A 12,453-nucleotide genomic window follows, 5' to 3' on the forward strand; every position below is an offset into this window, starting at 1 on the left:
TGTATCCACAATGATCACAAATCAGCCCAAACTTCTTTGGTTTAAAAACTTGGCATCTTCCTGCCATCATTGTTAAAGGATCCCTGTTTATATTAACAACTCCTAATGACCTTTGGCTTTCCTCTTGTGTTACAATTGCATAGGCCTCATTCGCATTAACAACGTGCCTTCTTAGCAATAGATTTCTCCTTATATTACTGTAAGTCTCATTCAACCCCATTAGGAACTGTAACAACCTCTGTTGAGCCAAATGTTCTAAGGATGGTCTAGACTCCTCACAATCACAAGCAGAGGTTGGGACCAACACATCTAACTCACTATACAAAATACTTATTTTTGTGTAGTAACTAGTAATAGAATCTGTACCGTGTTTCAAACTATCATTTTTTGTCCATAGGTGATATATCCTCGTTAAGCTTCACCTATCAAATTTCTCGTTGAAATCAGTCCACACTTTCTTCGCATTTGAAGCATATACAATACTAGACATTAACTCACCTGCAACAATGCTTCTGATCCACGACAACACAATTGCATTACACTTTTCCTACTGCTCTGTAAGTTCTCCTTTGTATGTGCTTTTGACACACGACCCGTCCACAAATCCAAGCTTTCCTTTTCCTCTCAGTGCTAACTTCATCGTCGTACTCCACAAGGCATAATTTTTCGGCCCTGTGAGCTTGATTGGACTAGAACTAGACCTGGAGCGTTAGAGGCTTGAAGAAACAACGAGTGATTGTGCTCAAGTAAAGTCACTTCATTCCCGGACATTTTTGCTCCGATCAAAGAACTGTGAATCCCTAATTTCAGAAAATTCCACTTCCTTCAGTCGAAACTTCAAATTTGAGCCCTAGATTTGAGATCGGGGCTATGATACCAAGTGAATTGAGCTAGATTATGCCAAGTATAATAACAATTTACACATGCAACTAGCCATGACAATGGAACAGTAACGAGATCAAGAGCGAAAGAGAAGAGCAGAGAGGAGGAAGAATATTCTAGATCTTTTCAGTTAATTCTGTTTTTACAACTAACATCTGTGTGATCTCTTTCTTCTATTTAACTATACTCCTACCTCACTACTTCTTTATTATTTACACTTTACTCCCTACTAGTTTCTTGTGTGCTTCCTTTAGCCCTTTTACTTCAATAAATACAGCTTCCGGCGATAGGCACCATGAAAGTAAAGTGATCTTATCTTCGTAACTGTCGTTCAACATGGTTTCTTTCACAACGCTCTTAGATAAATTACCACTTTAATTTCCAGTAGCTCTGTTTGTTTCGAGATAGAAAAACACATCAAATGTTTAATAAAATGGATCTTTTCGACAAGAGGCTTCTCATTTGTTTAATCACGTTCTGAAAATTTAATATATATATATATATATATATATATATATATATATATATATATATATATATATATATATATATAGGAACTCCACTTGAAGTAACCAAATATAGGAACTATAATTTGGTAAATACCGAATTACCATACCGAAATCGAAAATTTTGGTATTTGGTATTCGACATTTTGGTATTTGGTTTAAGTTTTTAAAATTTTTTGGTATTAGGTATGGTATTTGGTAATTAAAAAAATAATATCGAAATACCGATATCGTACCGAAATATATAATACGTTACATAATACACATATTATTAACTATAACATACTAAGTAACATAATACTTTTCTTTGGGGCCAGTAGTTATGCCTATGTACTTCTTTAGGAAAATTGAGGAACAATGTAGGTTGCAGATTTTGACTTTTATTCTCTAGGATGCCAAGCTGCTTAACGTAATACTTTTATGATTTTGAGGTATTTCTTCTTGTGTATTGAATTGCATCTGTTTGGTTAGTCCTTGTTATATTCTTTAAGTTCAGGAATTAGCTCTAAGCAAGTAATAAGACAATTTCAATGATTAAATTTATTCCTTTATGTACTTTTTTTCTCTCGATGGGTTGATATTTGCTGGTTTTAAATAAAAAATTTATAAACGGTGCTTAGAACATTTTTATATTTATATTTGTGACACTTTAATTAAGAATATTACAATCTATGATTCTATACACTAGTTAATATTTAAACTGAACAAACTGAAGTTACCGTATCGAATAAACCGAAACCGAAAGGAGAAAAATCGAATCATACCGAATTTAATTAGGTACGGTGTTGGTATAGCATTTTAGGAAACCGAATACCGAAAATACCGAACCGAAATATTTAAATAGCGTACCGACCGACGAACACCCCTAGTAGGAACCATATAGCTCCACTCCACTTGAAATATAGCCAGTTTTTGCAAAGCAGTTGAAAAATTGCTGCAACCAAAAAATGCGGCAAAATAGTTGAAAAATATTTACGTGAAATTCAGAGAGTTTTTCTCGATTTTGAAGTGCTGCAAATGAAACTTCTGGACCATCAAAACTCATAAAAGAACTGCTCAAGTGAAACTCCAGGACTGTATCTCGAAGTTCGAACTTATACCAATGAATATTTTGGAATTCGAAACTTATAAAAGCTAAGTGAGCTCCATGACAGTGTTCTGTAGCTCAACACATAGTTCAGACTTGAACTATGAAGAAGAAAAAGAATTAAGAAGTTTAAAAAAGGGACAAGAAGAAGAAACTTGTGTATACTGCTTTGTTGAGTTTGGACAATTTTTCAATTATTTTGCAAATCTTGGTTATGTATCGATTCGCATCCCTAAATGTGGATATGTGTCAGAATTAGCCATTCTTGAATCAATTTGGCACCACCTGATGTGGTCCATTTTCAGGTTTAACAAGGATCTGAACCAGACTAGCTTGGGTGAAATTAAAAAATAGTCAGATTTATAAGTGGTAATTGAAAAATAGTTACAATTTCAAAAGTAATCGAAATTTAGCTACTTTTCATATAAAGATATATCTAATCAAAAACACTATTCAAAATCCAGAAAATATTTCAGCATAATATGCTGGAGTTCGAATTTTTTACATGTGAATTTCCAGCATAACATGCTAGAATTTAATAATGTACTAGAGTTCCAACGTAATATGCTGGAAGTTCATACACATGTACTCCAATCTCCAGTATATTATGCTGGAACTTTCCGTGTTGCAGTAAAATAGTGACTATTTTTCAATGATTTTGCAAATGCTGGCTATTTTTCAAATTACCAATCCGAAAACTGGCTAGCTCATGCTATTTTAACGACTAGCTTACCATTGGCCCAAGTCCACAACACACTCTATGTCGTTTTTTATGTCACCTTTAGAAACCCAAGTAATCCAGACAAATTGTAACGTCCTTCAAAACTTTAATGGACTTTGGCATCTGAAATTCGCTTTGGATTTTCACTCTATGTCACTTCTAAAAATTTGTCATTTACAAAAATGAGAGAAGAGGGGTATGAGTTAATAGAGTCCAGAACCCATTTGTGATTCTTTTTGACAAAAAGAACAGAAATGCATGTAAAAAAAAGAGTGATCTAACTATGTATAACGTTCTTTTAAAGAGCGCTATACCTTAACGTCAACGCCCTTATAAACAGCGTTATGCCTGGGCTGATAAGACAGTTATGCATAGCGCGATATATAAAAGCGCTATATGTATAGCGATGTTATATACCGCACTATACATAGATAAAAACAGTCTCCTTCCCTTCTTCCCCACGATTAAAACCAGTCCCCTTCCCCCATTTTTTTAAAAATCTTCAGCGAACCCTCCCCCTCCCCTCCCCCCCCCCCATTTTGTCAATAAAAAATTCTAGTGGACCCCACCCGTCCCATAAAAAGACAAGATTGTTGGTCCCACATCCTAGCCATCCATTCCTATTGTTGTGATTTGCTTGTTTCGGACTCAAATATTCAATTCTTCAACTTTCCGAAAAAATAAATCGAGGTATTCCGATTTAGTTTATGTCGAAACTCGTATAAATAATGCATATTAGGTGTTTTGAATGTGTTCCATGTTATTTTGTATTTTGTTTTGCATTTAAACTGGTATGTTATTTTTATCCGGACTAAGTTATTAGTGTTCTAAAAAAATATGTAAAAATTGAGAAATCATTATTATTTGTTAATAAAAATGTTAATAAATTACTTTTATTGTTTTATATGTATTTTCGTGAATGTTTTGTGATTAAAATGTATTTGTTGATTTTATCTAGTTTAGATTATTTATTTGTTTAAAGACTAGTAATATAGTGCCCTTTTAGCTTAGTAAAATGTAGAGCCTTTTAGCGTAGTATCCCTGTTGTTTAAGTATATCTTATATTGATAGATCAAATACAAGCTCTGTCCAATATACAAAAATTAATTATTTAATTTACAAACAAACATATAAAATTATGAAACTAACATGTAAAATAATAAAATTGACACACATAAGAATTCAGGATAGCTTGGTGCTATTGGGCCTCAAATATCGAGCCTGGAACCCATATGTTAATACTCTGTCCAATTAAATATTGTATAATTATAAAAAATAATTATTTAATTTACAAAACAAACATACAAAATTATGAAACTAACATGTAAAATAATAAAATTGACACATACAAAAATTCAGGATAGCTTGGTGCTACTGGCCTCAAATATCGAGCCTGAAACCCATATGTTAATACTCTGTCCAATTAAATATTGTATAATTATAAAAATTAATTATTTAATTTACACAACAAACATACAAAATTATGAAACTAACATGTAAAATAATAAAATTGACACATACAAGAATTCAGGATAGTTTGGTGCTACTAGGCCTCAAATATCGAGTTTGGAACCCATAGATATATACTATGTCCAATTAAATATTGTATAACTATAAAAATTAATTATTTAATTTACAGAACAAACATACAATTAATGTTGTTTAATTTACAGTAGACGACATGGACGTGCCGCATATGCATCCCGGACCTGTCTCCGATGAGCTATTAGTGTTACAGGGCGATCATAGGTCCGCCTACGTATGGGAGGGAGAGTTACTGGCTCAGAATCTCCGCGCCAGGAGAGTGGACGACATGAGGGATTTTATGAAGGACAGAGATCTCCATCCCCATGTAGTCCAGCGCCTGCGGGTCATGGGCTTCTACAGGATTTTGGAGATCGGGCGGCTGTAGCTCGACTGGTCTTTGGTCACGGCCCTGATAGAACGGTGGCGACCGGAGACGCACACATTCCACCTGCCCATTGGCGAGGCCACCATCACGCTGCAGGACGTGGAGGTTTTATATGGGCTGCCTGTTGCACTGCCTCAGGCCATGAGAGAGATAACGCGTGGGCAGTATTTGGACATGCTGCACCAGCTTACTGGTTTCAGGCCACAGGATGATACTGCACATTCAGGGGCCAGTAGCATGAGTTTGACAGCTATTCGATAGCATTTGGATATATTGCACCCCGATATCACTGGCGAGACAGATGATCTGCATATTCACCGGTATACGAGGTTGTTGTTGCTCTATATGTTTGGAGGGGTCTTGTTCCCGAACACTTCGGGGAACCTAGTCAGCTTGAGATTTCTTCATCATCTTCAGTGGCTAGATGATTTACCCCAGTAAAACTAGGGTGTTGTTGTTTTCGCCTACTTGTACAGGCAGATGTGTCGGGCGAGCATGGGCACCCAATATGACGTATGTGGATTTTTACCGCTGCTACAGGTGACAACATATTCGAATACTCTATTCATTTAACATATCTAGTAAAAATTATCTTAAATTTTACGTCAACTTTGTATGTTAGGTTTGGGCCTGGGAGCGGTTCCTGCAGTTGCAGCCACCTCTACCACCATTACCTCCGGATGTACCACCTCATTTTCTCCCTCTAGCTAGGATGTGGGTTCTCCGGTGGGGATACATACATATCTACGAGGCTCGGCATAATCTTCCTTTTTGCAGGGATTTGTTGGATATACCGGAGGGCGCACACGTAAATGTATACCTAAGTTTACTTGGTATAGCTTCACATGTGTTGCGCATACTCACATTTTTTATTGTTATTTAATAGTTCATCTGGACTCCATACAGCGAAGTCTTGATAGGTGGCCTGCCCGATTATTGCTCGGTCGGCCGACTGATTTGGAGCACTTCCGTCCCGCTGATGTGCCTCGATATTGTGGAGCATCATGCCACGGAGCGGGTACTTCGCCAGTTTGGCCGTCCGCAACTTGTACCAAGAGGGCCCACATGGGAGCCCACACATTATCAACGAGATGATCGTTCCAGGGTGGATGACGCATATGTGGCATGGCTAGAGGCGCAGGTCGATACTTGGGACCGGCGAGCTGACCTGATTCAGCCCCCCTTCACAGAGCCGGACGGATACTACTCATTTATGAGTATATGCCCTGGTACCGCCGCATTACCCGACTTTTCTTCGGGAATCCCATTCATCGAGCTGGCGGTCGGTACGTTCCATACGTCGGGCAGCACGAGGCCCTGGTATGTTTTCTGGTATTATTACTTTTATGACTGTAACATAGTGTTCTGTTGTTTATATTTTATACGTTGTGCAGGCTATTGGCCTACATATAGTCTACCAGATGGGATTGCAAATGCAGCAGCATGAGGGAGCGGCCGTTTTGCATGATTATGGCTGGTAGGTTGCAGAGGTGGCTGCCCGGACACTGCAGCGAGCCCGAGAGGATCAGCGCTTAGGACACGACCCTGCTTATGTGGCGCCAGAGCAGTACCAGCGAGGTAGGGGTGTCCCACGAGGTAGGGGTGTTCCACGAGGTAGAGGTGCCCCACGAGGCAGGGCTGCCCCATGTGGTCGTGGTGGGCGGCGAGGAAATGGTCCCCAGCAAGGGGGCATTGAGGCCTTGTTGATGATGTTGATGTTGATCTATCGGGTGACGTTCATGAGCCGGACGAGTATCCCAGCAGCATGTCATCATACAGCCTTGAGCTGCAGCTCACTCCAATGACTTCGCAGGTGACCCCGTCGGGTCCATTATTGACCACGGGCACGGACATTACCGGAGAGGATTGGGATGCATACTTCCCAGGCCCATCGACCGCTGCTGAGGATCGGCCGACCCGAGATGTGGATAGTGGGCGCCGGCTGAGTTATGGCTCATCATCGAGGGGTGTTGGGGAGCTTTCACAGGCGCAGGTATATTTTTATTAGTATTTATTCTAAATTTGTTTTTTCTTTTCTCATTTATTTTCCATAAATAACTTTATTAATTTTCTTATTAAGGCTTCATCCTCACCCGTCACGGAGGCCGCTTTGTGCGATACTGACCTGGCTGCGACGGATGATTATATTCAGGAGCCCGACGAGATCGTGGTAAGACAATTTAAATTGTTATGACTTAATATATATTTTCCTATACTGAGCTTACTTATTCTTCTGTAGGTTACTACTGGACCGACGACCCCTTCTACCGATCCTGCCAGCACTACTGATGATCATGCTGCAGCGCATCCTGCTATAAAGAGGCGACGTGATGAGGATGATCTTGATAGCGTAGCCGGGCGGGATGGCATACGCCTCAGGCTAGCGGCTGCATTGAAGCACACAGGCTGTGGAACACATTGATTTTCTTTTCTTTTTTTTGTATTTGATGTAAATAATAGCAATAATTTTTATTGTTTTCGTTATATGCGCATTATGTATATATTTTTTGGGTTCTTCGTTATTTTAATACTGCAACACAAACATAAATACAAACACAACAACTTAACATAATTTAAATTCGGCACACATAATGAAAATACATGACATGGAAAGCATAAAGATAAAATACAACACTCAACACATACATTGGTTTGTTTAGTTAACTATTCTCTTCTTCAACCACTCAAATTTGATCCAACAGCTTTTTTTTTTCTTCTTCCACCTCTTTTAGTTTCTCCTTCAATGCCGTAATTTCTCGTTTATACATAACCTCATCACGTTCGTATCTTTTGTTCAAATCATGAATATACTGCAAAGTTTGTTTGTAGCATTCTTGCTTACAGGGTTCATCAATCCATACCTCAAAATTGCAAAAAGGTTCATCGGGAATCCTATAAAACTTGTTCACACACATCCAGTATCGGCGCCCAACTTCACCATCATCCCAACAGTCCGCCATCATACATTTTTGCCGCACTGGCACCTTGGTACATAAAGACGTTCAGACATTTGTTAAAGTGAAAAAAAATGCTTTTATGGAGAGTTTTGCTATTGGTTATTGTTAAGCGCAGAAAATAACTAGAATGTGCTTGTTATTTATAGGCAAGACAACACACATAACGTAGTATTTAACCGCGTTATGCTTACACATAACGTAGTATTTAACCGCGCTATGCTTCGCGTGTTAAAGATTCTTTGGGATACAAAATAGCTTTTTCGTAGGCGGGCAGCTTTTCAGTTCGACAAGACAACACACATAACGTAGTATTTAACCGCGCTATACTTCGCGTGTTAAAAATTCTTTTGGATACAAAACAGTTTTTTCGCAGGCGGGCAGCTTTTCAGTTCGACAAGACAACACACATAACGTAGTATTTAACTGCGCTAATGCTAACACATAACGTAGTATTTAACTGCGCTATATATATTCACATATTTATCAAAAATCTTCCTCCTCTGACAGTGTAGTTTTCTAATAATACTTTTAGCATGAAATTCGAAGGTCTACTAAAAAAAAATTCGTTTTTTAATCCAATACTATTTTTGATTACATGAACGGGAGGGAGAAATTCATTAATTTATTCAACTGAAAAATGGACCATTATCAATAAGATTTAACAATAATGGAAACATAATTTTATTTGATACATCTTACAACATAAACAAGTACATACACTTATTACAACTACATTACGAAACCCAGTTACTACGTGTATCCTTGATAGTTGGGCACATTAGAAGAACTCCCACCAGGAGCTGGATTATCACCGCCACCCAAACCAACCGAAGGACATTTTTGACGGTCATGTCTTGTTTGCGAGCATATACCACATTTGCGTGCATAAAAGGTATCGCTAACATCCATTTGGTTCCGTATACGCGTTCTCTTCTGCACCTGTATTCGACGCAAAAACTCCTTGTTACACACCATTTTAAATGGTTCCGGCGGCCAATAATGCTCAGCACCCACTGGCTGCAACTACCCACTATAGGTGTTTAAGTATGCAATAACACTATATTGTTTATCAACGTAGTTGGTTGGCCCTAAACCAACATGTTGAAAGCACCTGATGGCATGTGAGCATGGCATGTGGTAGATGGATCATTTCCCACAAGAGCATAACCTTGTAGATTCATTTATGGTATGTACATTATTCCCTCGGTTTTGATGGATAGCGGTGCGAACTTCAAAAATATTTCTGTCGTGATTATATTGTAAAAATGAATGCCAATATGCTCGCCGCCTGTATTTCTCAAATCTCTTCATCGGCAGTGGCATAAATTCAACACCCTTTTCCATCAATGACGTTGCAGTTGCAGCCCTTTCAACAAACATTTCCGCCATCTGCTTGAACGACATGCGCACCATGGCAGTGACAGGCAATCCTCTTGCCGACTTCAATAACCCGTTGAAAGACTCTAACACATTTGTAGTCAGAATTCCCCATCTTCTTCCACCATCCGCATGTAGAGTCCACTTGTCAAGCTCATGTCGCATCAACCAACGATAGGCTCTCTCGTCTTCCTGCCTGATAGAATCCATGTGTCTCCGAAATTTATGCTTTTGGTGTTTTGTTGCTGCCATCCATATCAAATCATGCAGATCCTTGTTGGGATGTGCCTTCTAAAAATTGGCCTTCAGGTACCTCACACAGTAACGGTGGTAGGCATAAGGTTCTTGCCATGCAGGCAAATTCTATACAGAACTTAAGATACCACCATGCCGATCAGATATTAGACAAATACCGGAACGCTGTTTGACAATGTGCTCTTTCAAATGGTTCAAAAACAACGTCTACGTCTCTTGGCTTTCATTGGCACAAATAGCAAAAGCTAAAGGAAATATTTGTCCATTAGCATCTACTGCAACGGCGATCAACAGCTTGATATCATACTTTCCATAGACATGAGTGTCGTCTATGGATATTACCGGCCGGCAATGCGGAAAACCATCAATTGGTGGTTTAAATGCCCAGAACACGTAATTGAATATATATTCTGGTCTTCCCGTACTCCGCTCAAGCTTTCATTCAACAACCGTCCCGGGGTTAAAGTGTTGCAGTGCGGCCATGTACCTGGGTAGAGCTGCAAATGACTTATCCGAGTTACCATAAACAATTTCAAACGCACGTTTACGCCCGAGAAATGACTTTCTTTTGGTAATGGTATGGCCATATTCCTGGTGGACTGATGTAATGCACTCTTTGATTTTATACCTTATGAACGCTTCAAGGTGTGGAATAAGGACAAGAGAAATCAAGTCAATATCAAAGTTGTAGTGATTCCCATTGAATGTGTCCATTTCACATCTGTGGGTGGGAATATATTTATCCACTTTCCACAGACTTGTGTTCTTCTTGCTCGCACGCAGCATCCAATGACAACCCGCAAACCATCTGCGGCAAACAACCTTGTATACATTCGGACTTGACTCACATACCGTCATCTCACGACACTCTTTTACGCGGTACATTTTTGCCACCTTGCTTAGGCGCACTTTATCAGGAAAAAGCATGCCCTTTGCCAGCACCGTTGGTCTAGAATCATCCCACATTGTTGTCCGAATTTCATCAAAATCCCTTGTCAGAGCATCCATATCCGGCATACTTGACAAATGATCAAGGTAGGGAATCTTCCTTGAATGAAACGGCACTTGGGACTCGTACACTCTTGGTCTAACGGGGGGTGGAGCATACTCCCTCGTCAAATCAGGTCCTTCATTCTCTTCCTCCTCATCACCATCCTCACGAGGGAAGGGTGTGTCGTCTCCAGAATCATCGGAATTGTTGTCATAATCACTGTTCTCTTCCTCACTCTGTGCATCTGCCAGATCCCGATTTAATATGTCGTCGTCGGGCAATTGAGTCAGGACAGGTGGTTCAACTTGCTCGTTTTCACTGCACAAACAACAAAATAATAAGCTACTAAAATTAATAAATACTTTCCATATAGCTGTATCACTTCACTTACAAGTCGTAATGTGTTGACATTCCTTGATGGACTTTATCATGTTGGTGATGACTCCTGGATGGACCACCATGATCCAACACACCAGAACTACGCATATTCCAACTGGTCGTGGGTTCATAACTTGTAAAAGTCATATCTGGCCGGTACCCCCTGTGGAATATATGAGCGTTAATACAAACTCAATACAACAAAAATATACATCGTAACACAAAGGAAAATTGAAGTTTACCACTCGTCTTGTGGATTATGTAAAGCATGAGAGAAATTATTTCTTCGCTCCTCATTCGCCGGTGGTGATAAGTTTAAATCAGGGCAAACTCTTTCATCCGGAACCTGTCCGGCAAAAACTACTCCAGAATAACCACCCGGTGACTGAAGGTTATCCCTACTATGCGCAACCTCATTATTGCAAACGTCTTCGACCTTGACGTACATTTCCAACATTTTTATCACAAGAAATTCCCGGTATTCATCCGGAGTCCTCAAAAAATCCCTCAAAGTTTCATCATCGTCGATGTTAAACTCAGCGTAACAAGCAATCCTTTGCGGAGTGACGAAATATGGATATCTTCCGGTTACTTTAAGGTTCACCGAACGTTTCCTCACACTCATTTTATTACATAACAATGATACTAATGTATCGTACTCCATTGTAAGTGGCAACTTAACATGACACTGTAGAGATAAACTATAGCTCACTGAGTTATTCGCCACCACAACCTCCCCCCTACATTGGTATCATTGTATCGTACTTCACCACAACCTCCCTCCCCCCCCCCCCCAAATATAATGAAACCCTTACTTTTCGCTCTTCAGACATTATGAAAAAATGCTTGAGAATTTAACAAGAAGAAAAAATTGAACGGGAGTTAGAAATATTTTTGAATGGATTTTTGTTAAATCCTAACGCCTTTAAATAAGGCAATGCCTAGCTCGGGGGGCTGAATTTATTTAGGTATAGCGCTCTTTTAAAGGGCGCTATACCCATTTGAATTATTGTTATGTCAGTTAAACGCATGAGACTTATTGGTGGGCCCACAAAACATGTATAGCGCACTTTATAACTGCGCTATACATATATAGCGTTGTTTCTAAAGGCGTTATATGTATAACGCTCTTTTAAAGAGCGTTATACCTTAACGTCCAAAACATTTCCGTTAAGAGTCCGTTAAGGTATAGCGCTCTTTAAAAGAGCGTTATACATAGTTAGGTAACTTTTTTTTTTTTTACATGCATTTCCGTTCTTTTTGTCAAAAAGAACCACAAATGGGTTCTGGACTCTTAGTTAACAGCTTAGAGATGGGACAGGAGCAGGTTAAGTATCATTATCATCAGTCCAGACGGCAGTTGGCATAAGGTTTGTTACTTTCATCT

Source organism: Nicotiana tabacum, chromosome 17, assembly GCF_000715075.1.
Source record: "Nicotiana tabacum cultivar K326 chromosome 17, ASM71507v2, whole genome shotgun sequence".
Classification (NCBI taxonomy): domain Eukaryota; kingdom Viridiplantae; phylum Streptophyta; class Magnoliopsida; order Solanales; family Solanaceae; genus Nicotiana; species Nicotiana tabacum.